Source organism: Lissotriton helveticus, chromosome 7 (assembly GCF_964261635.1).
Source record: "Lissotriton helveticus chromosome 7, aLisHel1.1, whole genome shotgun sequence".
NCBI lineage: Eukaryota > Metazoa > Chordata > Amphibia > Caudata > Salamandridae > Lissotriton > Lissotriton helveticus.
The window spans coordinates 470,769,773-470,797,213 of NC_136068.1; the positions used below are offsets into that span (position 1 = coordinate 470,769,773).

Sequence of the window (27,441 nt, forward strand, 5' to 3'; positions counted from 1 at the left end):
AGTTATTTCCCGACTCATCGCCGGACCTGTCACCACGTCTCATACTATTCCGATCAGTACCTCCTCTTCCTCGATTAAAACCACCCCGTCGGTATAATAATGGACACTTGGCTCGCCAGTGTCCCTCCTGTCTACAATTGGAGCCCTGGTTAATCCCTATATTAGGAACCTGGCCTCCTCCTCCTCTAATCATTGCTCCTCTTGGGAAGGAGCCCCTTCCTCCCCTTCTACCGTTTTGCCCTCTGCTGACTTGCTGCAGCAATACTCGGGTTTTTAACTCCTCAACCTTTTTATCCGACTTACCCTTGCTCTCATTTTCTCGATGTTCATAATACTGGGCCTGCTAAGATTAACTGAAGGGGTTGAAGTGGTCCAAGTACTTTCGACAGCCTGTAAACGTGTCTTTATTTCTGGTAACAAATTAGTGACAAATCTATTTACAAATAGCCGTATGCCACCTTCTGTGGACAAGTCCTGTCCACTGAAGTCAATAAATACTTTCTCAAACCGAGTAAAGAAATCAGATACATTTTCATCCTTCTTTTGGTAGCAGGCCGTTAGCTTATCCCAATCCACCTTTCGTGGGGGAATAAGGGTTTGCATATAGGTAATAATTCGAGCGGGTATAGCTAAAATCTCATCTTTAGGCTTGTCGCCCGTTTTTCGATCTTTGTCCCATGTCTTAATTTGATCCCAGGTTCTTCCAAGTTCGGCAGCATGATCTGAATCATGCACCTGTCTCCATATATCTACTGGGATCAGAAGACCGAAAAATAACTCGATGTCAGCTAAAGTCATAACGGCCGAATGTGCCGCTTCTTTCAATTCTTTATAATGAGCCGTGTTTTTTTCCGAGGGTCAGGAAGTTGGGCTTTTAAGGTAAGAACCTCACTCCACTTCCAAGGGGTATAGACCCACTGCTCTTGGAAACGTGCCTCTACACGTGGTCTGGTTACTTGTCCCCCTCCATCTAACCCTTCAGGAATCTCTGGATGGAAAAGAGGGTGCACTTCTCTCATAGGATACTGTGCCCCTACATTTGGACATTTCCTATTCATTCGGTCCCAATATTGTATCAAAGTTTCAACATTTTGAAATACTTCTTCGACCTGTAATTTTAATTTAAAAGCTCGGTCTTTGATATCACATAATATCTGGGGGGCCAGCCCTTCCTGAAAACATTGCTCCCATAAGGAAATCAGTCTTATTGCCATACGTTCCAATGCTAGTAGTTGCGTAACTAGTTCAAAATCTTTCATAGTACTCCAAATATCTTCCAGAGTATAGATCGGATTCCGCATCCATTGGGATGCCTGAATCACTATAGCCCGTCTTTCTTCAGTTCCTAAGGATGATCGAGTAAAAACTCGTCGACCTTCCATCCCTCCCATAGGGCGTCGTGGCGTGACATCTGAAGAAGCAGTGGTCATCCCCATAGGGGTGACCATCGTTCCTCCAGCTGGGGGTGTTAAAAATACTGGGGACAAGGGAGAGGCGGCGATCGACCCAGGTAACAAAGTAATCAAGTCTGAGGTAGTTGAACGAAGGGTAGGAGGGGTGGACAACGGAGCAGGAGGGTGTATGGCTACCGGTGTGGTAACAACTGCAGGCACCGCTGCTCCCGCCCTTCCTGTCCGGTCCACTGGGACCGCCAGGTACAAGCCTTGGGGGGCATATGGAGGAGGAGAGCGAACCTCTAATAGTTCCTCTATTTCGTCTTCTGCCTCGGTTTGGGTCACATAACTTTTATCTGTTTGTAATCGAAACTGTCTATCTAATTGCTCAATTTTCTTCTCTACTTTTTCTTTTTCATACGCCACTGCTTTTTGGGATACAGTCTGTCCTGCTTTAATCTTTACCAATTTTTCTTCTCGTATTCGCCGTCACTTCGCCTCCTTTAACCATAAGGTCAAGGAGTCAAACATAGTCTGACGGCTTCTTCTTAAGAATAATTTATTCTGTAAGTAATTAATTTTTCTTTCATCAAAGGACCCTCTTAAAGGCCATTGTAATTCTGCATTGTCTTTAGTATATTTATTCCACAGTGTATTAAACAAAATGGGAGAAATACCATGTTTAACATACATATCGAAACTTGGACTGCCTTCCTGAGGAGCAGGCTGTCTTTCTTCCAGCCGTCCACTTCTCTGACAGCAGCATCCAAAACACAATTTACTTAAACACAACATTTTTATGGATTCAACAAATCATACCATTCCAACTGAAATTACACTCATGGACGCGTCCACTCACCACATACTCCTTCACTTTTCAACTCAAAACAATTCCATTCACATAACATACCTAAAGTGCATAAGTTTTGATCGATAAAAGTACTTCGGTCATGAATTCACAATTCCATACGACATGTCTTATACTCAGCCCGTCGACTCCTGTTTGGGGAATCGATCACCCTGGATTCCAGACCACTAAAAGAATTCACAAAAGAGACAGTCCAAAGACTGCCCTAGGATCATCAGACAGGCGCACCACGAACCCTCTTACAGACTATCCCGTAGTCCTGTGCTGGTTGGGCCGGGCGTTATGGGCGCAACCCCAGACTCCGCGCTTACCCAGTTGCTCCTAGGGGCTTTTCCGAAGAGGATTCGGCCGAGTGAGCACCCCCCGTGCAACACTAAGGCGTCCGATGTTGTCCCAACTAATCACCGAACAAGTCTGTGGGCATCTGCCCATGCAGTCACACCACTGCCACGTCAGACCCCCAGATTCCCTGTGGTTCACTAACCACTACATTCCATACTCGGTTAACTGTTCTTCTGAGCCACTTCTCACAAGTGCTCGTTCCAAAATCAACAAAGGATTTACAATACAATTCACTCACCTGGTGCACTCAGGTCTGATTGCGCGTTCTCCACTGCCGAATTCTTTTATAGACCAACACGGTCAGCTGTTCCCGGGTTAAGCCCGAAGGACTCCGGCGAAGGGTTATTTAGCAGCTGGGAAGGTCACTGGGTTGAAGAGTGGAATTTTCCTTTTCTACCACAAACTGGTTTCTCAATTAGGATCCTTTTTCAGTCCACCCCCTCGACCAGAACCCCTCCCTGTCCCTCTACCCTATCGCGGAATCCCGGTGGAGTCGCCAACTGAAGTACTAAAAAGTATACCATAGAGCTATACTTACCAATAGCCCATATACCTTATTTACCAAGAATAAGTCAGTCGGCAATGGAGAAGGTTCAATCGTTTATTTTGCAAAAGCGCCCTATATAGGGGAGCCTCCCTCTCGCCACAACTCTCATAGGTGTGCAGAGGAGACTGCTGGATTACATTCAAGACAGTGCATATATACTTTCGGCATACCTCATAGAAACCCCGTACATGGAAAAGTACCAATTCTCGAGAAGCCAACGGGAAAACCCATATAAGGCACAATTGATTGATTCGAAACTTAGCTCAAGTATTCCGGGGGTAGGTCAGTAAAGGTGCCTCCCTTTCATTCTGGTACACCGGAGTACAGGCATGGCGCCTGCAAGAATGTGCTCATCCTACAAGAAAGACAGATGCGACCTTGAGTTTCCTAAGTTAGAATCAATGGTCTGTTCATAGCCCAGGCCGACCTTTCAGGCCCTCCTCTCAGCAGCATGTCACGTGTTTTCCTAACTAACGAAAGAGGCCCCGGGAAATGAAACCAAGGTGGTGTTTGTTCAGTTCGGGCCCGATTCTTAGGATATACATGGGTCAAGTGTATTTACAAGGGGTTTCTATCAAAGTAGCATTGATATATTGGATACATTAAGACAACATTATATAGTATAGATTTTATATTCCTTCAGTCATTTTAGCCCTGTTACAGGTGACATAGCATACTTACCTCTTATGATACAGTTGATGTAACATCCATCACATTGGTAAGTTACGATACACAAACCAGAGTGAGCATGTGATCCAACATTACTAGTGACTACATAATTGATAGCTACACATTGATATCAAGACAAATCCAAAATGTGGTCAGCATCAGAAATACTGTTTCATACATGTTAAACAGTGACAGTTTTGCATGATGAATGTGTAAGGCAGTCTGCATTTGACCAAATAATTGACATAAGCATACAATTTTTGAAGACACACAGACAGGAATGTGTATGCAATGGCGACAGAGTAACAAATACCCAAACCATTCCTCAATGCTCTTTGTCATATCCAGGTGAATAATCAATGGTGGAGTAAAATGGGAAACTTGAAATATTTTGGAAGATGGAATGTTCCATTACATATATGTAGGAGTATCTCTTCAGGAAAACTCCGATTCAGGCCAAACTCATGACTCATTAGGCAAATGTTGAAATGCACCAAGGTGTACTATGCTGCATATTGTGATTCACATTTCAATCTTTAAAGTAAATATCATTTATGATTAATGTGATATTCTACAACGTTTTGACTACAGTGAAAGCCATCATATTTAGTGAAATAATTTCACAAAGATACAAGTATCAAATAACTATAGATATTTAGGAGTCAAATGTGAGGATGCTTTTGCTCTGTACTAAAGTGTATTAGAAATGTTTCAAGGACTAGTTATTATTTCATTATGTTGTAGTAGTCATTTGTCAATCCCCACAAATATTAGTTTCAGACTGTCTTCAACAGTATAAGTATGTAAATAGTATGTGATACATTGCTAAGCTACTTCAGTACATAATTCATGTAAAAATGCTGACACTTGGCATATACTTAACTGACTTAACCCCTTCCATGCGGCCGCGATTCTGCGCCTGTGCGGCAGAATCGCGAGTGGGCGGGTTTATGACGGCCCCCAGCCGTCATCAGCACACGAGCCCCGTAGTACATGGCGGCTGGGGGCCGTCATCAGCATGGAAGGGGTTAAAGTGAGTGGTACCATCTTGAAATATCCAAACAAAGGTAACCGGCTTTCAGTGATTCCGAAAATTGGTACAACATTGCGGTATATGTTGACAGACATTGATTCATTTTTAACTTATGTATGCAGATTTTAGGGTCTAGTGAACACACCGTACAAAGGTATTGTTGGTGTATATCCTTTTTGGTGACAGCAGTTCACTATTCTGTACAACAAAGACCAACCATTCCGAGGTGTGAATCAGTTCCCGAAGAGACATAATAATGGATAAGAGACAACGTCAGACATCATATGGGAGCTTTCGTGGGGAATGACATAACGGTGAACAAGTGTCGTCTTAAAATGTTGCCTACATGCATTTACTTATGCTATTATAGAACCAAAGTTTGAGAGCAGGTGAAATCAGAAAACTGTTTTCTGGTCAGAAATCTGTTCTGTTTACACAGATCCAACAGCACTATTGTATATGTCATGTCAGCGCCATTCGGAGCAGGCGACGGAGAAGTTGATAACGCAGGCGGTGAAGCATCTGGTCACGGTAGTTCCGGTACCAACACCGAGTGACACAGTGGCCCGGAGGGTAAGGGGTGTGCAACATGCTAAAAGGCCAGGGATCTCTTTCACCCAGGTACCTCACTCCCTGCCCCTGTCCCCCGGGTGCGTTGAGTAAGGAGGCTATTGACCTACTCAGGAATATCTCTGAGGGCCAGACTGCACTACTGAATGTCATGCAGGGCCTTGGCAGTCAAATGAGACAAATGGTAGACTACCAGGAAAGGCATTCACAGTGCTATGTCTGACCTACAGAGGTATTTTCAAGGTCTAGCCTCCTCACTCACCGCAGCATCCCAATCATCCCAACCTTGCAGCCCACCTCCCACACCACCCTCATCCAAATTCCTTATTCCTCAGACCTATCCCAAACACACTGAGACCTTTGCATGCACTAACTCAGACAGACACTAGCAGCACACCTACACACAAACAAAACAAAAAGAAAAAGAGACACGTATCCAAACACACGGGCACCCCCCCAGCCCCAAGCACAACCACAGACACTGCCCCCACCACCACAGACACACCTACCACCCCAAGCACACCCACATACACTGCACCCACCATCACAGACACATTCACCAACCCCAGCACAACCAAATACACTGCACTCATCACCACAGACACATCCACCAACCCAGGACACCCACATACACTGTACCCACCACCACAGACACATCCACCACCACCATCACACCCACCTAGACTGCACCCACTACTAGACACATCCAGCAACCCAGAACACCCACATACATTGCACTAACCACCACAGACACATCCATCACCACCTTTACAACCAATTACACAGTGGCCACCACCACAGCTACATTCACCATGACCATACCCAGCACCTCAACAGCACACACGCCCAAAAAACTGAAATGCCTACACTCACCCATACAACAAATATTCACAGCATATGCCAGACCCACAGCCACCTGCAACATCAACAGACACACATACACCCAACATTTCCACTCCCTCGACCTCTAAACCCCAGCTCCCTCCTGACCACCATCCCTATTTTTCCCATGGACATCTTCTCTTTGTCTTTGCCCCGCCACACCCACTACTCCCAAACCCACACCTGCCCCTTACACCTCCCAACCCTTCCCGTCCACATCCCAAACAACCCCTCAAAAGACCATACCCACCCCTACTACCTCCAAGGTACCCCTAAAACAGGGAAAGGTGCCCCCATTCCAAGTGCAAAACCACCCCCAAACCCAAGATATCCCCACCCAAAACCACCCCAAAGCCCAAGGACACCCCTCCCAAAGCCAAACCCAATCAACTCCCTCCCAAGTAATATCTTTGAAGGTGCCTGCTCTGCCCACTAGATGCCCCTTTCCAGGGAAGTTCCCCTGGCAGTGCAATGGGAGCAAGTTGAGGCACAGGAAACCATTTGGGCTTGCATTTGCCTTCTTCCAAACTATTTTACAGACTTATCTCATAGTGATTAAATCACAATTTTTCTGTTCAACAAGTTTGTCCTGGCATTATTTTTCCTTTGAAAATTTAAGATTCCTAGCGATGTTTCAGTGTAAAATATGCACTTATCCAATTTTATTTAGCATGATAGCAGGGACTACTACATACTGTCTACTTTGTAGAGTGCATAGACTTGGTATGTATTGGTGAATTTAAATTAGGTGCAGCTATTCAACATAGTAGTGGACACTTGCACCTACAAATAGATATTGAGACATGCTTTTTTATACAGGTGTGTTAGTTTTACCTTGATTACTGATAAGTATGTACACATATGCATTTCACCTTGTAATGTGATGTCAAACTGAAATTGTATACAACACAGGACTTCCACAAGACAAGGGGAAATGTTACATGGATGAATATGTAGAGCGCTTCATATTTGGGACTGGCATTGATTTTACAGGTAATCTATGAGGTGAGGGTTACAGCTTGGCTAGTGCAATTTCTACATGAGGTTACATGCACTTATCCCAATGATGTGTGATCCATGTTTTTCATGTGACAATTTACATATTTTATTTCCACACACCTGTATAATGAGTTTTCGATTTTTGCTTGAATTGTTTGTAAGGCAGCTGGTACTTGATGTATGAACACAGTGTGGTTATAGAGGTGTGTTCATTCAAATTTCTTAAACATCAATATTAGAGACATATGCATTGCACATTCGTCTGCTACAGCTTGCCGGAGTAATTTGGGGCCTGATTACGACTTTGGAGGTGTGGGTCAGGCCGCCACACTATCAATCAATCAATCAATCATTTATAAAGCGCACTACTCACCCGTGAGGGTCTCATGGCGCTGGGGTGGGGAATGCTGCTACTGCTCGAAAAGCCAGGTCTTGAGGAGTTTTCTGAAGGTCAGCAAGTCTTGGGTCTGCCGTAGGTGGATGGGGAGGGTGTTCCAGGTCTTGGCGGCGAGGTGGGAGAAGGATCTGCCACCGGAGGTCGCTCTTCAGAAGCGGGGGACTGTAGCGTTGGCGAGGTCGGCGGAGCGGAGCTGGCGGGTGGGGGTGTAGAAGCTGAGTCGTCTGTTGAGGTACGTTGGTCCGGTGTTGTGGAGTGCCTTGTGTGCATGGATGAGAAGCTTGAAGGTTATCCTCTTGTTGACCGGGAGTCAGTGCAGGTCTCTCAGGTGGGGTGTGATGTGGCTGCGGTGAGGGGTGTCGAGGATCAGGTGTTCTGGATGTGTTGGAGCCGTCTCAGGAGATTGGCCGAGGCTCCTGCATAGAGGGCGTTTCCATAGTCCAACCTGCTGCTGACAAGGGCCTGGGTGACTGTTCTTCTCGTTTCAGTGGGGATCCACTTGGAGATCCCACTGAGCTTGCGGAGGGTGTTGAAGCAGGAGGAGGAGACGGCGTTGACCTGTTTAGTCATGGAGAGGGTGGAGTCGAGGATGACCCCTAGGTTGTGTGCGTGGTCGGTGGGTGTTGGAGCGGTTCCCAGTGCGGTCGGCCACCAGGAGTCGTCCCAGGCCGAAAGGGTTAGATCCGAGGATGAGGACCTCCGTCTTGTCCGAGTTCAGCTTCAGTCGGCTGTTCCTCATCCATTCAGCAATGACCATCATTCCTTCGTGAAGGTTGGTTTGGCGGTGTGGGGGTCCTTGGTGAGGGAGAGTATCAGCTGGCACCCCACACTAGCACCCCTCTTCCACACCACCAAAGCCGTCCGCACACCGCCCGTCAGATTACATGTTTTCTCGTGGTCTAGCAGGTGATGCTTTGGTGTGGCTGTGGCGGTGCAGCTCTAAGGCCCTTATATGAGCCTTAGAACTGCAGCACTGAGGGAGCGCCAAAGCCCATTCCTGCGCAACATGGACTGTGCAGTCTAAGCCGTGCAGGAACAGGGGTGCATACAGGCAGGGGGGCACAACACGTGCCCCCTGCATGCACCCTCATGCACAGTAGAACCAGGGGGTCCTGTAGGGTCCCTTACTTTCCTGACTGCCACACTTTTCATGGTGGGCTCACTGCCATGGAAAGTGTGGAGGTCTGGAAAGTCGTAATATGCTTGGTGGTGCCGCAGTGGCACCGCCAAGCATATTGCTGCCCTAGACAACCATGCCACCACTGAGGGATCAATGATCCCCAGCACTTGTGGCAGTCCTGTGGCAGTGGGACCACTGCCCTCATAATGCAGCAGTTGGACCACCAGTGCGGCGGGTACTTCCACGCCACCGCGAGTTTGGCGGTCCGATGGACCTCCAAACTCATAATCAACCCCTTAATAGTACTGAGCATATCTGAACAGCCAAGTGAAAACAATTAACAGGTGAAGGGTAACAACGGTGTTGATTTGCATTGTGAACAGCCAGCAGCAGCAGAGGCAGTATGTGTAGGATCAGGTCCATGGTGGAACAGGAAGGGGGAAGGTGAGTAAACAGGAGTTTGTGCTTCATATACGTTCCATTCCACTAACTCATGTGTGGAGGTTACCCCACCATAGTTGCGTTGGCGGGATGGCATATATTGATTGGTCCGGCTAAAAAACTGGCAATCCTCCCTCCAACACCCGCTTTTGCCTATCCTGCCGTCAACGGGGTCGACATTTACTGGCGGTATTTCAGGACCGCCCGGTCTTTTGTCTTTGCAATCACCAACATCTAAATAGTGCGGGCGGATCTACAAGTTGGTGGGCGGAAAGACTGTTGACAAAGCAACGACTTGACTGATTCCGCCAAGATCTAAATCAAGCCCTAAATATTGGCGATAGCTATGACCTTATTTCTCAACAAATCTAAGTAGCGTTTATAGCACTGGGATTTCAATTGCACCAATGTTCGCTAAAATAGATCGTAATACCAAAGAACGTACCATCTTTTTTATTTGCAGACGATACTGTATTAATATCCCGCACTCCATCTGGATTACAGAATTTTCTGAATAGCTTTGCCAACTATTGTGACCTCCAAGGATGGGAAGTAAATTCTTCCAAAACAAATATAATGGCTTTGAAAGTGCACAGATTCTTTAAGGAGGCATTCTAAATAAGAGGGACCAAACTCCAACAAGAAGATTATTTCGATTATCTGGGAGTTAGGGTTGAAAACTCCACTAAATGGAAGGCACAAATAATGACTCGAACTTGTCCCTTCTTCCCAATGCTTCTACAATTATGAAATGTTACAAAGCGACCACTCCGAAGTCAGTATCCCCAGTTATAGACATTGATAATACAAAAGCACAAGCTGCATCTCTGCACGGCTCAAAAATTGGGGGGCATAGGGAATCTGAATGGACTGATTAAGAAAGAGAATAGTTACATTAAATCATTATTCAAATTGGCAAGTAGCACTTCAACTGTTCCCATTTGTTTTAAAATGGGCCTTAAATTGTTTGGAGATCTAGCAAGGCTGAAGCCACTACTTTTCTGGGTTAGACTATGGTCTACCTCGGAATCAGCTTTGTATGGAGTAGATCAGGAAGAGGTCATTAGACTAAGGAATAGTCGTTCTATTCCATGTCTTAATTACATCAAACAGCAACTTGGAATGCTACAAATGGGTATGTATTAGTCTAATCCATCCCTAGTTAATAACAACACAGAGGGGATGTCATAGAGAAATATTGGACCAACAAGACCCATTCATACCAACCAAATGCCAAGGCGGGTGGGCTGGTTGAAGAGTTCCTGTCAATTAAACCTGCTTCTAAATTAGAAATGTATATGGATATTTACGTACCGCCTCTAGCTCATACCTACTTCTGCAATTGAGAGTGGGTGCATTGCTTGTGAATAATTCACTTACAAGTGGAACTCCAGCCACAATAAAACCCCAAACTGCACTTTCTGCAATTGCAGTACGGAAGATGTAGAGCATGCACTATTTTTCTGTCTGGCTTACACCAAAGCCAGGAGGTCCTGGATGAGACACATTTGCATCCTGTTGGGTGTGAAGCATTATTGAGGAGCTTGCAGAATTATAAGGACAAATTGTAGCAGCTCGATTGCGCTAGGTTTTGGCATCTACTTACAAGCAGTTTGTTGAATACGGAAAATAGCGGGAATTTCATTTGAGTACTTTCTAGTAATTATTAAATTGCACTTAAACTGACTGTCATAACTGTCTAAAACTCTGTACTTATTTTAACTTCTTTATATGTATTTTTTAACATGTTTTACATTGTGGTAATTGAAAATAGATGTAATGTATTTTTGAGTAAATTATAAACGTATTCACAAATCTTTTATTAAGTGTTTTATGGGCTGTGCTCAAAATAAACATTTAATAATATTGCCGATTTAATGGAATAGCTTTTCAATTTCAGTTGGTAGGGTGTCTACAAATACTCTTCGTGATCCTTGCCAATTAAGTTTGTTGAGATGTGCCTCTGCTCCTTGTTTGCTACAACTGGAACTCCTTATGATTAATACAAGCACTAACTGCGGTATGAATCAATGGAAATGTACATATTCAGAACCCTATACTGCTCTTTGACCCACAATGTTGGCTCTGTGATGTGTGTAAGATTCTCAGAGATCCTGGGTTGCCTGTTGACTAAAATCTTGCCCTTTAAAGAATAAGACAGTAAAGAGGAAACCAGTATACTTACTCTCAGAAGATACCACTGAAGTCATGAGCAGGATGAAAGCCGTGAGTGTGGACGTTCTGTGGAGACATGAAGGACACCAAAGTTAGACCTGTGACAGTTAAACAGCACAGGGGCTATAGGAAGCTGCCTAGGGTACCTGGATAATAGGGGTACCAGATTACTCTGGGAAGCATCTAATGGTGCAACTGGTGGGGTATGAGAGTAAATGTGGAATAACTCCCTACCACCCACCCCTGCCTCACCCAGCCTCTTCAGGCAATTGATGATAATCACGATTAACGGTATTGGTGATGGTTGGATGGGTATTAGGCAGAGGCGTGCATGGAAAGTGTTATAAGGTTAGTTAGACAATGTTTCTGGCACTTTTTTGCAGGATCCTTAGCTCTTGTGGGCAGACTGGTTAGAGGTCTTTTTTCCTGCCACTATCCCTATGTGTTTAGGGTTGTAGGTATATATATATTGATTATAGCTATTTAGGTCTACTTTAGTATGGACAGGCCTGGAAGTAAGTTTGCCACAGTAGAACAGATTGCAGGCAGGATGGAGATTAGGAGTAGCGATTAGGACTGGGCTGGCTAGGGGTGGAAGGCTGCATGTGGGAGTGTCAGTCAGATGCGGCATGACTTGAGAGGAAAGAAGAGGGCCAGGGTCAAAAGGTTAAGGAATGGGGAGGTGTGAGTGGTTTGACTGGATGACCACAAGTAAAGAAGATGAAGAATGGCTGCAAGATGAGATACGTTGTTTTTAGAGTTATGGGGAGCTTAAGAGTGGTGGAATGATAGGATCCTACTTGCACTTGTTATTGTTTGGGAATTAACTGTTTGGCTTGCAGTCCTCATTAAGCAGCTTTATAAAATCTATTTATAAGTGTGGTAATTTGTGTTACCGTGCTCGGTGTTGCTCATTAATTAGGAGAGTGGGTGAAACAATAACGTGTTGAGACTGATTTACAAAGGTAAATATAAATGTCTAATTTTACACATTTGTAGATTCATTACTACACTGAGGTATAAGCCTACACTGTATGACTATTCGTCATATCCAAGTGTAGATTTAGAACTAAGGGGCCGATTAGGATCGCGGTTTTCCCGCATCCTCCGGGCCGGCGGAAGCCACCGCTGGCCCGGAGGATGCGGTAAAACCGCTGGGGAGGCACAAAAGACCCACCGCCAAATTAGGATGGCGGTGGGTCTCAAAATCGGTCCGCAGCTTTTCCGCGGAAAAGCTCTAACATGGCTGGCGGTGTCTATCAGACACCGCCAGCCATATTAGGATGGCGAAAAACAGATGCCTTTCCGCGGCAGATTCTCCGCCGTGTAAAGGCATACGGTAAATTCTTTGGGGGGCGGTTGCGGGCCCCCTGGGGGAGTGGGGGGTGCACATGGGGGTACCTATGGTACCCCCCTGCATTTGCGTGCATGAAGCGGCAGGCACCGCGCGGTGCCTGCCGCTTTGTGCATGCAAATGCTAAGCATGCATATTTAACCTTGCGACGGGTGCTGCTTCAAGCAGCACCCGCCGCAATGTTAAATATTGAGGATGTGACCGCCAGGCTGGTGGTCACATCCTAATTGCACTGGAGGGACCGCCGCTGCCCCTGCGGACGGTCCCTCCTCCTCTAGGGTGGCGGACGGACGCAGGTCCGTCCGCCATCCTAATGAGCCCCTAAGTGTAGACTTACATGTCTCCGCTCCCTCAGTTCACAGCCAGTTGACATTAAAACCAGAATTTACTAGTGTAAAGTTAATACTAGTAATATTTCATGCAAAGGTGGTGTTCTCGGCCACTGGGGCAGAGAACTTTCTATGGTAAAGAGTAGGAAAAAATCATTAATATTGATCATTTTTTTAAACATAAAAAATATTGCAATGCGAAATAATAATGTAAAATATAAAAGTTAATTAATTTGAAATAAATGTTACTAATATATAACGGATAAACTAAAATGTTGCATCATATTAATCCATCAAATTAAATGCATAATAAAAAAATCTTTATTAATGTGATTTATAATTATTCTTTTTATCAGCCTTCTAAAACAACGCTCCTTCTAGCATTTTAATATTTAATTAATGTTTAGTAAATTTAAGTTAAATTAATGTGTTTTTGTTTAAATTTAAATATTAGTGCATATTTATTAAAAAGTTTAATTTAGGTATTTTTAAACCAGAAAGCTATCTATAATGTTAAAAACTAAAAATAATCCCAGACTCCATTATTTTCAAATAGGGTGTGTTGCAGTATCTGTGAGTGACCAAGTATGGTGCTCGGCTCACAGCAAAGCTGGACAGGATAACATTTACTACTGTTTTGGGATTTCTTGCTGTAGAAACTGTAGAAGTGAAGTTTGTGAATAGCCATGCCTTACTTTTTTTGGGAAGGTATTTTTGGTATCTTGTACCCCCCCTATACTCCTCATTGAACTATTCCTTACTCCCCCCTAATGGCCTCCTAATTAGTAGTAAGTATTCCTCATTTTCCATCTACTTCCCTAGTAGCTCCCAGATTCACTACCAAAACGTAGGTACACAAGTGTGGAAATCTCCACACATGTGGAGCAATAGTGAAAGGATAGACATCACTACTCAGGAGATAACTAATGCTATCAAATCTTTAAAAAAGTCAAAAGCCCCAGGGCCTGATGGTTTATCTGTTGAATTTTACAGCACCTTTACTTCCATTTGTGCAAAAAGTATCGTCCTATATCGTTAATAAATTATGATTGCAAAATCTTTGCCAAAATTCTAGCATGCTGCCTTGAAACTATCATTCCCTTATTGGTTAAAACTGATCAAGTCGAGTTTGTGAAGGGTAGATTGGCATCTGACAATGCTCAAATGTTTGCCAATATCATTTCATATGGCAAAAAATACAAAACTCCCCTTGCAGCCTTGTCTTTAGACGCCGAAAAGGCATTTGACCGTATCAATTGACAATTTATGTTTCAAACTCTCCAATGGTTTGGTTTTGGGTCTTCTTTTATTTCCTTTATTAAACTTCTATATTCTTGTCCTCGAGCCAGTATTTTTGTTAATAATCATTTTTCCAAATGTTTTCCTTTATCCAGAGGTACAAGGCAGGGATGTCCACTTTCTCCTTTACTATTCATCCTATGCCTTGAACCATTCCTGGAACGTATTAGTGTTAACTCGCAGATTACTGGCTTCAATTATAATTCTATAGAAACTTCAAATATCTGCTTACCCAGATGATATATTGATTTATATGTCTAATCCTGTTGACTCCCTCCCGCATTTTATGAATGAGGTTCGATTATACTCCAGTATTTCCGGTTATAAACTTAACCTTTCAAAGACGGACGTCCTACCTTTAAACTCTATATGCTACCAATTTATGTTTAATAATACTAGTTTTGCTTGGTGTCCTTCAAAAATTAAATACCTTGGTATTTGGTTTTCTTCATCTCTAGCTGCCACAATTAAATTCATGTTTCATGCATTACTCACTAAAATCCAAACTCTCCTCCTTACTTGGTCCCCCCTGTACATTTCCTGGTGGGGTAGGTTAGATACCATTAAAATGATGATTGTGCCTCATGTATTATATACATTGTCTATGTTACCTATTCGGATTCCCATTGCCTATTTTTCTCAAATTAATTCTGCTTGTATAAAATTTGTGTGGAACAACAAATGTCCACGAATTGCTTTAAATAAACGTATTCGTCTCAAAGATGAGGGTGGTGTGCACTTCCCAAACTTTAAAACCTATCATTCGGCTTTTTCGATTAAGCAATCCTTTGCTCTTTCCTATGATTTTGTTGACATTCCTGTTCCCAGATGGATCCTTTTTGAACGTTCCTCATTAAAAGACTTTTCTTTTAAGCATGTACTTTTTATGTCAAACTGTACCTTTTTGTCTACTAACCCTATTTTAAAATACTCCCAAAATCTATTGTACAACACATTTTCTAAGGATTTTACTCAGTTTCAATGTTTTTTATCCTCCACTATATGGTATAATACATTTCTTAAATATAAAGGTAAATCATTCTATTACAAATACTGGAAGGAAAAGGGTATTATTTTTGTACACCAATTACTTCACCAAAATTCTATTATTCCCTTTCATGTCATACAAGTACAGTATCATTTACCTGATTCTTGTCTCAATGAATATAACATCATTTTCAATGCCTTACAATTTCATTTAACCACTTTTCACCTTCCAACTCATACACCATCTTTGTCCCCTTCCACTCCTCTATACCTTTTATTTCCAACTCACAGACCTAAAGCCGCTCGTGTATATAAGTTATTGTTATCATATGTTAATGAAAGACCCAAATCCCATATTGAAACTGCGTGGGAAACTGATTTGTCCGTTTCTTTTCCTATCATAACCTGGAATAAATTGTGGTCTAAGGGCCCGATGTAGGTAATTCCGATTTACCGACTCTTAAATACCAAATCATATCGATTCGGTATTTAAGAGTCGGTAAATCAGAAGCAGGCAGATGTAGGTAATAAATTACCGATTCTGTACGATTCGGTATTTACCGAATCGGTAAATACCGAATCGCTATTTCCCATTGATTCCTATGGGCCTTGTAGCCCATAGGAATCAATGGGAAATACCGAATCCTGCAAGGGTGAACGGGGTGTCACTTTGACACCCTGTAGCACCCCAATCCCAGGCTTGTGTGTCATGTGGCACACATACATGTCCTAAGGGCATGTCTGTGTGTCACATGGCACAGGTGTACATGCACAGATGTGCATGTACACTGGAATTCGGTATTTTACCACCCAATTGTATTGGGTGATAAAATACCGAATCCTGAAGGCCTGTAGCACTGTAAACAGTGCTACCTACATCTGGGATTTACCGAATTGGTTAAAATTACTGATTCGGTATTTTACAGAATCGGTAAATTTACCGATACTGTAAAATAATGGCCCCTACATCTCAATCACCAAATACCGGTCGGTAACGGCCGAATTTGGCCGTTACCGACCGGTAATTGGCGACCTACATCTGGCTTTTAGTTATTCAAAGCTTCTGCTGCTGCTCGTATAACTCAATCTCTGTATTTTATTTACCATATAGCTATTATTACTCATGTTTCTATTTCTAGATTTTCACCTTCCTCTTCTCCAATATGTTGGTCTTGTTCTAATGATACGGGCTCGTTGAACCATCAACTTAATGAGTGTTCTAATGTTTTATCCTTTTGGAAATCTGTTTGGACTATTTGCATATCAATTTTCAAATGCGATGTTACTTTATCATTACAAAATGTTTTTCTAGGTTCTTTATCATCTGATGTTGCTGATTCATCTTCTGTTTCCATGTTATTTGACCTTTTTATTGCATTAGCTTTTAAAGTTATCCTATCATCCTCCTTGACGATGAGGACTAGAGAGAGGCGGTAGCCTCTCCAAGGGTCATTGCTATCCAGATGAGACTCCGATTGGTGCAATTGAAGGTCCTCCACTGTTGTTATGTCTCACCGGCCCTCGATTGGTGCGCATGGGTTTGGCTGCAAGTGGTGAAGGCAGACGGGGCTGTGGTGAGGATGGTACGTTTCTGCATATGTTATGGGACTGTACCCTCATCCGGGGGTATTGGTTCGCAGTTCATGGTAAGATACGTGAGGTGTGGGGAGTGAGCCTTGAGTTGGAGGCGCGCCGTTGTCTCTTGAATGTTTGGGAACCAACTGATCTTAAGTCTCACGGGAAGGCGTAGGTCACGCTGGCTTGTGCTATCGCCAAGCGTAAAATAGCTAAATTATGGGGGGCGAATCAGCCGCCTCATATTGGAAAATGGATGGAAGACCTGGATTGGTGCATGGTTAGAGAGGGAGCTGTGTACGTGGCCAGAGGGAGACCCAAGAAGTGGGGGGAAATATGGGGGGCCTGGGATGTGTATAGAGGTGATATTTGTGCTCCTCCCGTCACACCGGATGATCAAGTTGTGTTGGAGGATCCCTGAACCCGTAGGATTCTTCTTTTTTGTGATGTATTTTGTCATCAGGAGGATGTGAAACCATCTATTGTATGCTTGGACGCTACCCAGTGATTTTATTGTTTGTATTTTTGGTTAATTTTGTTTTCGTGTGATTTAATAAAAAGAATTACAAAAAAATGTATCCTATCATCCTGGAAAGACAATTCTAAAATATCTCTAGTAACTTGGTGGAATTTTATTTGTGATGAACACAGGATGCTACTGTTTCCTCCATTTCTCTCTCTCAAAAAATTAAATCTGATCTTTTTTGGCTACCTTTTACTACATATCTCTCTACTCATACTCCCATACACTAGTTCTTTTCTTCTTTCTCTATACTATCTTCCTATACAATTTTAGACCTTCCTTCCCTGCTTTTTCTTTGTTTTTCTTTTCTTTCTATCTTCTTTTTCCTCTTCTCCTTCTTTTGCTTCTTTTCTTCCTCCAATTGTTACATTCCTATTACACCAATATATTATTTGCCTAAATATATATATTTTAATTATGCTATGTATATTTTATTATTGCATCTCCCTTATTTCTCATTTTATTGTTTCTATTTTCTTTTTTGTCTTATGTATTTGAAAACTCAATAAAAACTTCTTAAACAAAAAAAAAAGAATTAGGATTTGGTTTGCATTGACACCCAAGCATGTAAAACTGACATAAAACATGCACCATAAACTGCCTTTAATCACAAAACATTCAGAATAATGAACCTTTTTCATGCCACAGAATTTAGTTAACCATGCAAATAATTTTCTCCTGTAAAGCCACTTATTTCCAGTGCCTTGGTTACAAAGATGGCGAGTAGTTCCTGGGTAAGAGAAAGTTAACTTCAACAGAACATACTACAGATATAGGAAATATATCCTGAGAATGTCTCGTGGGGAGATGGAGGGGCTTCACCAATAATTAATTGTAACTCCACCCCCAGGGCATTACTGGCATCCTTGAATCAGTAATTATGGGGGGAATAATTAAAGGACTTTCTAATGAGGCCCTAAAAAGGGTCTCATTACGATGGTGGTGCGACCGCCACCACCAGGTCGTTGAATGAATGAATGAATGAATGGCATTTTTATACTGCGCAAACTTAGCCCCAAGGGGCATCAAGGCGCAATACAAACAAACATAAAAGTCCAAACTACCAGATAACTAGACCAAGAGGCCACTGGGAGAGCAAACTCTAATATACTTGAGAGAAAAGCCAGGTTTTCAGAAGTTTTTTAAAGATTGCTAAGGAAGATTGACTGGTGAGCTCCAGGGGGAGGGAATTCCAAAGTTTGGGAGCCAAGGTGGAAAAGGCTCTACCTCCCCATCTTACCTTTGCAAACCTAGGAACCACAAGCCTATTCTTCGATGATGATCGAAGAGTTCTAATGGGGGTGTATGCACACAAAAGAGATCTAATACCTTCTGATCCTGAGCCATGAATAGCACCATGGGCCAGACAAAGAATTTTGAAGGAGATCCTAGATGGAATCGGAAGCCAGTGAAGGTCCCTTCTGGCCATTGTTGCAGAAGCTCGCCTAGGAAGGCTTAAGACCAACCTGGCTGCCGCATTCTGTACCATTTGGAGGCGGTAGATGGAGCCTTTATTAATGCCGCCATAAAGGGCATTACAGTAATCTAGCCTCGATAGTACTAAGCCAGCTGTTGCTTGTTTCTGGGCATCCAAGGACAAGTAGGGGGCAATTTTCTTTAAGATTCTAATAATGCCACAACAGTTTGACACTGTCCTATTTACCTGAGAATCAAAAGATAAGACAGGGTCAAGTTGTACGCCAAGGTTCTTAGCAATAGAAGTAGGGGTCGGACAATCTCCCAGGGACGGTGGCCACCAGTCCTTCGACCAAAGATCTTGGCTCCCTCCAAAGACCATAATTTCGGTCTTTTTGCCGTTTAGTTTTAAGAAATTACACGCCATCCATTGGGAGACTGCCTCCATACAAGCTCTAAACTTGGAGGCAGTCTCACAGGCTGGCTGGGTGATGGATACCAAGATCTGAGTGTCATCAGCATATGATAGCACATCCAGGCCAAATGATCTTACCACCTTAGCAAGTGGGATAACATAGATGTTAAATAATAGAGGGCTCAATGAGGAGCCCTGAGGAACCCCACATTGCACCTTTTGGGGGTCGGAGAGGAAGTTGCCCATTTTAACTCTCTGCTCCCTGTGATGGAGAAAGGAGGAGAGTAAACTAAGGGCAGAGCCTCCTAATCCGATGTCCTTGAGCCTGGAGATCAGTATTGACGGGGACAAGGTGTCAAATGCTGCTGTGAGATCTAGTAACACAAGCAGCGAGGGGTGTCCCCTGTCAACCTCAGATCGGATTTTGTTAGTCACAACAGTGAGAGCAGACTCAGTGCTGTGGGCTGATCGAAAGCCGTGCAGGGAGCTATCTAGCATGTTGGAGTTTTCAATGAAAGCAGACAGATTTTGGTTTATATAAGATTCCAGAATCTTGGCTGGGGCCGGGAGCAAGGAGATGGGACGGTAATTCTTCAGGATTCCTGGATCTAAGGAGGGTTTTTTAAGCAAAGGCCTAACAATGGCGGTCTTCCAAGGGGAGGGAAAGATACCCTCTCGGATCGCCAGGTTCATAACCTCCAATAGAGGGGGAAGCACAGAACCTCTGCAAGTTTTCAAGATTTTTAATGGGCATGGGTCCAGAGGCGAGCAGGACTTGGTAGCATCAAGTAAAAGATTGAGATCTTCTAGAGACAACAGGGGGAAGCATGTGAGCGATGGTTTAAACAGAGCATCAGTCTTTTCATTAATAGCAGGGGTTGAAAAGGAAGGTCCTACTGCCTTAGCATTTAGCTCTTGATTGCTGATTTCAAGAGCACTGTAGATATCAGCAATCTTATCGTGGAAGAAGCTCGCTATGTTGTCACAAAGTTCCTGGGTTTCGATGGTAGGGTCGGCAGGTCTAGGTGCCGAAAGAGAATCGATAATGTTGAAAAGGTCTCTAGGAGATCTTAAAGAGGTCGTCAGATTAGTAAAATAGTGCCTTTTTTCTTCCATTATCGCCTTCTCATAGTCTCTAAGAAGAGATTGATGCAGGGCTTTCCCCCGTGAGTCAGGATGAGCAGTCCAGGACCTTTCTTGTTTCCGGCATTTCTGACGCATAGCTTTTAAGCGGTCTGAAAACCAGGGTTGAGAAGGGGTCTTTCGGGCTGAGTAATATCGTTTAACTGAAGCAAGAGAATCTATAGCACTGGCTAAGACATTTGAGAGGTCAGAGGCAGCCCTATTTGGATCCCCCGAGGAAGGGCACCTAAGATCATTCATAAAAGGTAACAGGGTGTTATCATTTATTGCTTTGTAGTTCCTTCTGGTGAACCATACGCTACTCTTCGGTTTATTACCTAGGTTGAAATTTACTTTAAAGTGAAAGGGAACTGCCAGATGGTCGGACCAAGAGAGGGGAATAGGGGTGCCAGTCATAAGTCTAGCGTCATTTGAAAAAATGCCATCCAACGTATGGGAGGCCAGATGTGTGGGGCCATTGACCAATTGGTCTAGTCCACATGCAGCTAGGCCATCTACAAGTGCTAGCGTATCCTTAGTATCTGTGGCCTCTAAATGAAAATTAAAATCGCCTAGAATAGTAAATTGGGGCCTGTCAACATAAGGCTCAATAAGTTTAAGAATTTCATAAGGAAAGGTCGTTTTAGGGCCTGGGGGTCTATAACAGAGGATACCAGAAATAGAATCAGAGGGAAGAAAGTTATTAGAAAAGTACAGTGCCTCAAATGTATCTGAGGGCAGAGAGAGAGGCTTGGTACAACAAGTGAAGGTATCTCTAAAATGGTCGTTGTTGTAGGCCACACAGCCATCGGAGACCGCTTGACCGCACACCACATTACAATGGCGGGCAGATGGTAGGGGGTCATCATGAATCCGAAGGAGCCTGTCAGAGGGACTTGTATCCGTACATCAGTGGCGGTGCCTGCTTAGGCACCACTGTAGGAATTACAACGTACCTTTCCGCCGGCCGTTTCATGGCTGTTAATACACCATGAAAAGGCAGGCAGAAAGGGACTTACCCAATGGCTCTCGGCCTTGGGATAGGTGCCCCCCTACATGTCCCTGCATCATGTGGCAGTCACAGCCATGGTGCCTGCCACATAGTGCAGGGATATGTAAAGTGTGTATTTTTTGTACTGCAGATTGTGCTTGCGGGCAGCACATGACGCAATCCAAAACATACACATTGCGACCGCCTTGAAGGCGGTTGCATTGTAATCCCTATGGCGGGACCGCTGACAGCTAGTCGGGCACTCCCATCATTTCGTCCGACCGCCATCATAATCAGTCCTTAAGTTTTGAAGCTTTTGTTACTTAATTGTAATGCTTAGAGACATATTTGCTATTCAGAAGAAAATGAGACTAATATTAGCCCCACTCGCCTCCACCTCCATTAGATAACAACCACCATAAACAGGAATGCTAATATGTTTATGAATTATGGAAACTAGCCTTGGGTATGGCATCAAACCTGTGATAATACTACTTTTGAGCAATGAAAGTAGGTACCCCTGATGCACTTGAAGCAAACCACATAGAAGCCTCCCCAGCCAAACAAAATAGGGATATTACCACTATTAATTGTCCCAAAACTCTGATGTGAGGGACTGGAGAGACTTTATTTCAGTTCTGAGTAATAGAATCAAAATGTAGATGTGATCATGGCTGCTATATGTGCATATAGGGATGACAGGGATGATCAAAAACCACAAGCAAAGCAAGCCATGCTGTATGTGCAATAGCACATAAATATTTAGCTTGTCAGTAGCCATGGCGGTGAAACAGAAGGTGGGGCCAGAAACACTACTTAAAGTACCATCCACATTCGGTTCACTCTTCCTGTCTCCGCTATGGAGGAAGTATTGTGCTCAGTTCATCAGAAACAACACTTTTCCAAGATGGTCGACTCCTAATCTTAATATCTAATATGGTACATGACTGATGCAAGCAAGCAAGCAAGAACCCCTCGAAATCTGTTTTCAATGTCAGTGGTTCTCTCTACTGTCTCATTATTTTCACATAACTCCAAGCTGGCCTTGGGGTTTGTTTTGTATGGCTTTTAACATCTGAGAGGTTTATCTGTTTGGCTACTTCATGTCGTTAATTATTTAAAAAAAAGCACTCTAAGAAATCGAGAGGAGGGCTGGGCCATGGGCCAGCCGATTTCAGCCTATTTTCTAGGGCTGGGTGGAAATATACCTATGCCACTTTCGCGGAATTATGGAAATAATGTGTGGAAAATTAGCCCCGTCCTGAGGGTCCGTGTGCCTGGGACAGGGGTCCCTCTTGCCCGGGCAAGGTCCCCGATCTCCGCGGCCTGGCTGGGTTGAGAATCCGGGACCGGCCCTGGGGCCTGGGTTTCGGTCAGGGCCTGGGTGTGGGAGCGCCCGCCCTATGGCCTGCCAAGTGTCCATCTGCCCAGGACAAGGATCCCTGGTGCAGAGCCCATTGAGCCACGCAAGGGCAGGCGGGAAACCCTACCGCTTTGGCTCAGCTCACGGCGGGTAGATGGGAGTCCTTTCGGTCCCGGCCATCTGGTCACATCAATCCCCTCAGCCATCTGGTCGCACCTTTCCCCTCGGTCACCTGGTCTCACGCAATGTTTTCCAATGGGGTGCCCAGATGGCCGAGCTGTCCTGGAAGCCCCGATGAGGGATCATTTGCCTCCCCAAACCCAGCAAGGTCTCCAGGAGGTCGGGTGCGTCCAGGCCTACGGTCCCCTGAGTCTCTCGGTGGGCATGGGTTCCCAGAAAGAGGGGTGGATTTCCTCTGGATTAGAAGAGGCAGGGTATGCCGGAATACCACCCTCTGGGCTGGTGGTTCTTTACTGGGGACCAGATGGTCTATGCCTGGACAACACCTCCCTCTGTCCGGGGGCTGTCTCCTCCGGCCCACGGTGTGGCAAAGTGCCCAAGATGGGCTCCATGGGTCCTGAGCAGTCCTCCCCCGGGCGTCCGGGCCCGAGAGCTCCAGGGGTCTTCCCCGTGCCTGAGGCCTAGTCGGGGTCCCCGAGCCCCCCTTGACGTGGAGCCCCCAAGCTCTGCGAGGGCAGGCGGGAGCCCTACTGCAAAGGCTTGGGCTGGCAGATGGGAGTCCGTTTGGTCCCCTATGCCCGGACAACACGTCCCCTCCATCCGGGGGCTCCCACCTCCGGCCCACAGAGTGGCAAATTGTCCAGGACAGGCTCCATGGGTCCCGGGCAGTCCTCCCCCGGGCATCCGGGCCCAAAAGCTCCGGTGGTCCTCCCCATGCCTGAGGACTAGCCAATGTCCCCGAGCCCCCGGAAAGCGGATCCCGCTGTGCCCTGCATTTGCAGGCGGGAGCCCTACCGTAAAGGCTCGGGTGGGAAGATGGGAGTCCTTTTGGTCCAGGCCATCTGGAGGCACCTTTCCCCTCTGCCATCTGGTTGTACGCAATGCTTTCCAATGGGGTGACCAGATGGCCGGGCTGCCCTGGAAGTCCCGATGAGGCCTCATTTGCCTCCCAGATCCTAGCCAGGGCTCCAGGAGGTCTGGCACGTTCATGCCTATGGTCCCCTGAGCCTCGCGGTGCACACAGGTTCCCAGAAAGAGGTGTAGCTTCCTCCGGATTACTAGGGGCATGGTATGCCGGAACACCCCTCCTGGGCTGGCAGTTCTTTGCCAGGGACCAGATGGACTATGCCCCGACAACCTCTCCCCTCCGTCCGGGGCCTCCCTCCTCCGGCCCACGGCATAGCAAAGTGCCTGGGACGGGCTCTATGGGTCCCGGGCAGTCCTCCCCCGGGCGTCCGGGCCCGAGAGCTCCGGCGATGCTCCCTGTGCCTGAGGCCCAGCTGGGGTCCCCGAGCCCTGCGTGGGCAGGTGGGAGCCAAAATGCGAAGGCTCGGGCGGGCAGATGGGAGTCCACTCGGTCCCAGCCATCTGGTCGCACCTTTCCCCTCGGCCATATGGTCACACACAATGCTTTCCAATGGGGCGACCAGATGGCCGGGCTGCCCTGGAAGTCCCGATGAGGGCTCATTTGCCTCCCGGGACCCAGCAAGGGCTCCGGGAGGTCGGGCACGTTCGCACCTAGGGTCCGGTGGTCCTCCCAGTGCCTGAGGTCCAGCCAGGGTCCCCAAAGCCCCTGGGAAGCCGAGCCCCCGCTAGGGCAGGCGGGAGCCCTCCCAGGAAGGCTCAGCTCGGGGCGGGCGGATGGGAGTCCTCTCGGTCCCGGCCATCTGGTCGCATCTTTCCCCATGGTCATCTGATCGCACGCAATGCTTTTCAATAAGGGCTACGAGATGGCCGGGCTGCCCTGGAAGTCCGGATGAGGGCTCATTTATCTCCGAGACCCCAGCACGGGCTGCCTTCCCCGTCTGAGCATCGCCGGACCTCACAGAGGTCTAACTGAGCAAACTCGGAGAAAAAGAACCATCGGGAAGGGGCTGAGCAGCAGGGGCGTACCCGGGCCCGTGAGGGCCCCAGCGGGCAGGCCCAGGTGCTGCCTTCCCCCATCTCAGCATCGTCAGACCTCACGGAGCTCTGAGCAAACTCTGAGAAAAAGGACCATCGGGAATGGGCTGAGAGGCAGGTGCATACCCGGACCCCTGGGGGCCCCGTCGGGCAGGCCCGGGTTCTGCCTTCCCCTGTTTCAGAATCACCAGACCTCATGGAGGTCTGACTGACCCTCTCCCTAGTAATCCGAAAGAAAATTACCCCTTTCTTGTATTCTGCGCACACGAGGTGACAGAGGGGACCCAAGGCGCAAAAGTACACGAACTCCTGGAGCCCTCACTGGGATCGGGGAGGCAAATGAGCCCTCATTGGGACTTCCAGGGAAGCCTGGCCATCTGGTCACTTCATAGGAAAGCATTGCATGCGACCAGATGGCCGAGGAGAAAGGTGCGACCAGATGGCCGGACACGAAAGGGAAGCCATCTGGTCGCTCTGTGCCCTAACAGAAGAGTGAGTGGGCGCTGGGGCATGGGGGACCGGAGGCCCAGGGCCCCATCTGGGCCCCAGCAATGGAGGCTGCGAGGGGGACCGGGGCCCGCGGACACTTCGGCAAGCAGGGGAGACCTGCAAGGGATTGACGGACCCCTGTCCTGGGCCCTTGGTGGAGCAGCAGGCTGGGGGACGTGGCCCAGGGATGGAGCACCGGACCCAGGGCCAGATGGGGCTCATGGACCAAGCCAGGGCTCCCAGGCCCAGAGGCGCAGGGGAAACCTCCCTGGGCCCACCGGACTTCATCGCAGGCACCCTGCCATGCAGCAGGACTGAGGATAGAGACCAGGTTGGGGAGCTACCCTCCACGGTGCCCAGCCGGAGCTCCTGAACCCAGCTAAGCAAGGGGAGGCTCCCCAGGTACAACGGAAGCCCGTCTAAGGCCTTTGGCAGAGCAGCAGGCAGGGGGATGGGGTCCAGGGCCGGAGCACCCAACCCGTGGCCCAGCAGGCCCCCTGGACCCAGCTTTAGCTCCCAGGCCCAGAGGTGCAGGGGATGACTCCCCGGGCCCTCCGGACCCCATCATTGGCACCCTGCCATGAGGCAGGACTGAGGATGAAGTCAGGGTGGGCAGACCGCCCTCCCCGGGACCCTCTGGGGCCCCGGCCGGAGGTCCTGAACCCAGCCAAGCAAGGGGAGACTTCCCAGTCACAACGGAACCCTGTCCTGGACCTTTATCAGTGTGGCAGGCCAGGTGACCGGGCCCAGGGCTGGAGCACCCAACCCAGGGCCCGGCAGGCCCCCAGAACCGAGCCGGGGCTCCCAGGCCCGGAGGCACAGGGGAGGCCTCCCCAGGCCCACCAGACACCATCCCAGGTACCCTGCCATGCGGTGGGACTGAGGACAGAGCCCAGGGTGGGGAGGCCACTGAACCCAGCCGAGCAAGGGGAGGCTCCCCGGGCATAATGCAACCCCGTCCCGGGCCTTTGGCGGGGCAGCAGGCCGCGGGACGGGGCCCAGGGCTGGGGTAAGTATGGGCAAAATCTGCGAATTCGCCGTCCGCGAAATCGTACAAAGCGAATTCGCGATCCGCAGAATTCGCGAATTCGTGCGAAATTGCGAATTTTTGTTTTTTTGCGTGTTCGCAGGGCTTTTTGCGTGTTCGCGGGGCTTTTTGCGTGTTCGCGGGCCGATTGCACGGCGAAGTTACCCATGCGGTCGTGTATGGGCACAGCGCCCTCTGGTTCACCACTGCCACCCTCTGGTTCAGCACTGTCACCCTCTGGTTCACCACTGCCACTCTCTGGTTCACCACTGCCACCCTCTGGTTCATCACTGCCACCCTCTGGTTCATCACTGCCACCCTCTGGTTCATCACAGCACCCTCTGGTTCACCACTGCCACCCTCTGGTTCACCCCTGCCACCCTCTGGTTCAGCACTGTCACCCTCTGGTTCACCACAGTCACCCTCTGGTTCACCACTGTCACCCTCTGGTTCACCCCTGTCACCCTCTGGTTCACCACTGCCACCCTCTGGTTCACCACTGCCACTCTCTGGTTCACCACTGCCACCCTCTGGTTCATCACTGCCACCCTCTGGTTCATCACAGCACCCTCTGGTTCACCACTGCCACCCTCTGGTTCATCACTGCCACCCTCTGGTTCATTACTGCCACCCTCTGGTTCGCCACTGCCACACTCAGGATCATCACTGCCACCCTCTGGTTCATCACTGCCACCCTCTGGTTCGCCACTGCCACCCTCTGGATCATCACTGCCCCCCTCTGGTTCATCACTGCCACCCTCTGGTTCATCACAGCCCCCTCTGGTTCACCAGTGCCACCCTCTGGTTCATCGCTGCCACCCTCTGGTTCACCACTGCCACCCTCTAGTTCATCACTGCCACCCTCTGGTTCATCACAGCTCCCTCTGGTTCACCACTGACACCCTCTTGTTCACCCCTGCCACCCTCAGGTTCAGCACTCACCACTGCCACCCTCTGGTTCATCACAACACCCTCTGGTTCACCCTTGCTGCCACCCTCTGGTTCAGCACTCAACACTGCCACCCTCTGGTT

The 27,441-nt window shown here is 47.0% G+C and overlaps 1 long non-coding RNA gene across 1 annotated transcript in view; it reads right to left on the reverse strand.

Moving 5' to 3' along the window:
- LOC144766826 (uncharacterized) overlaps nt 1-27,441 on the reverse strand; it is a 463,578-nt gene that overhangs the window by 23,393 nt on the left and 412,744 nt on the right. Inside the window, exon 4 of the long non-coding RNA XR_013597945.1 lies at nt 11,448-11,503. This is a non-coding gene — a long non-coding RNA (uncharacterized LOC144766826). The remainder of the gene's footprint in view (nt 1-11,447; nt 11,504-27,441) is intronic.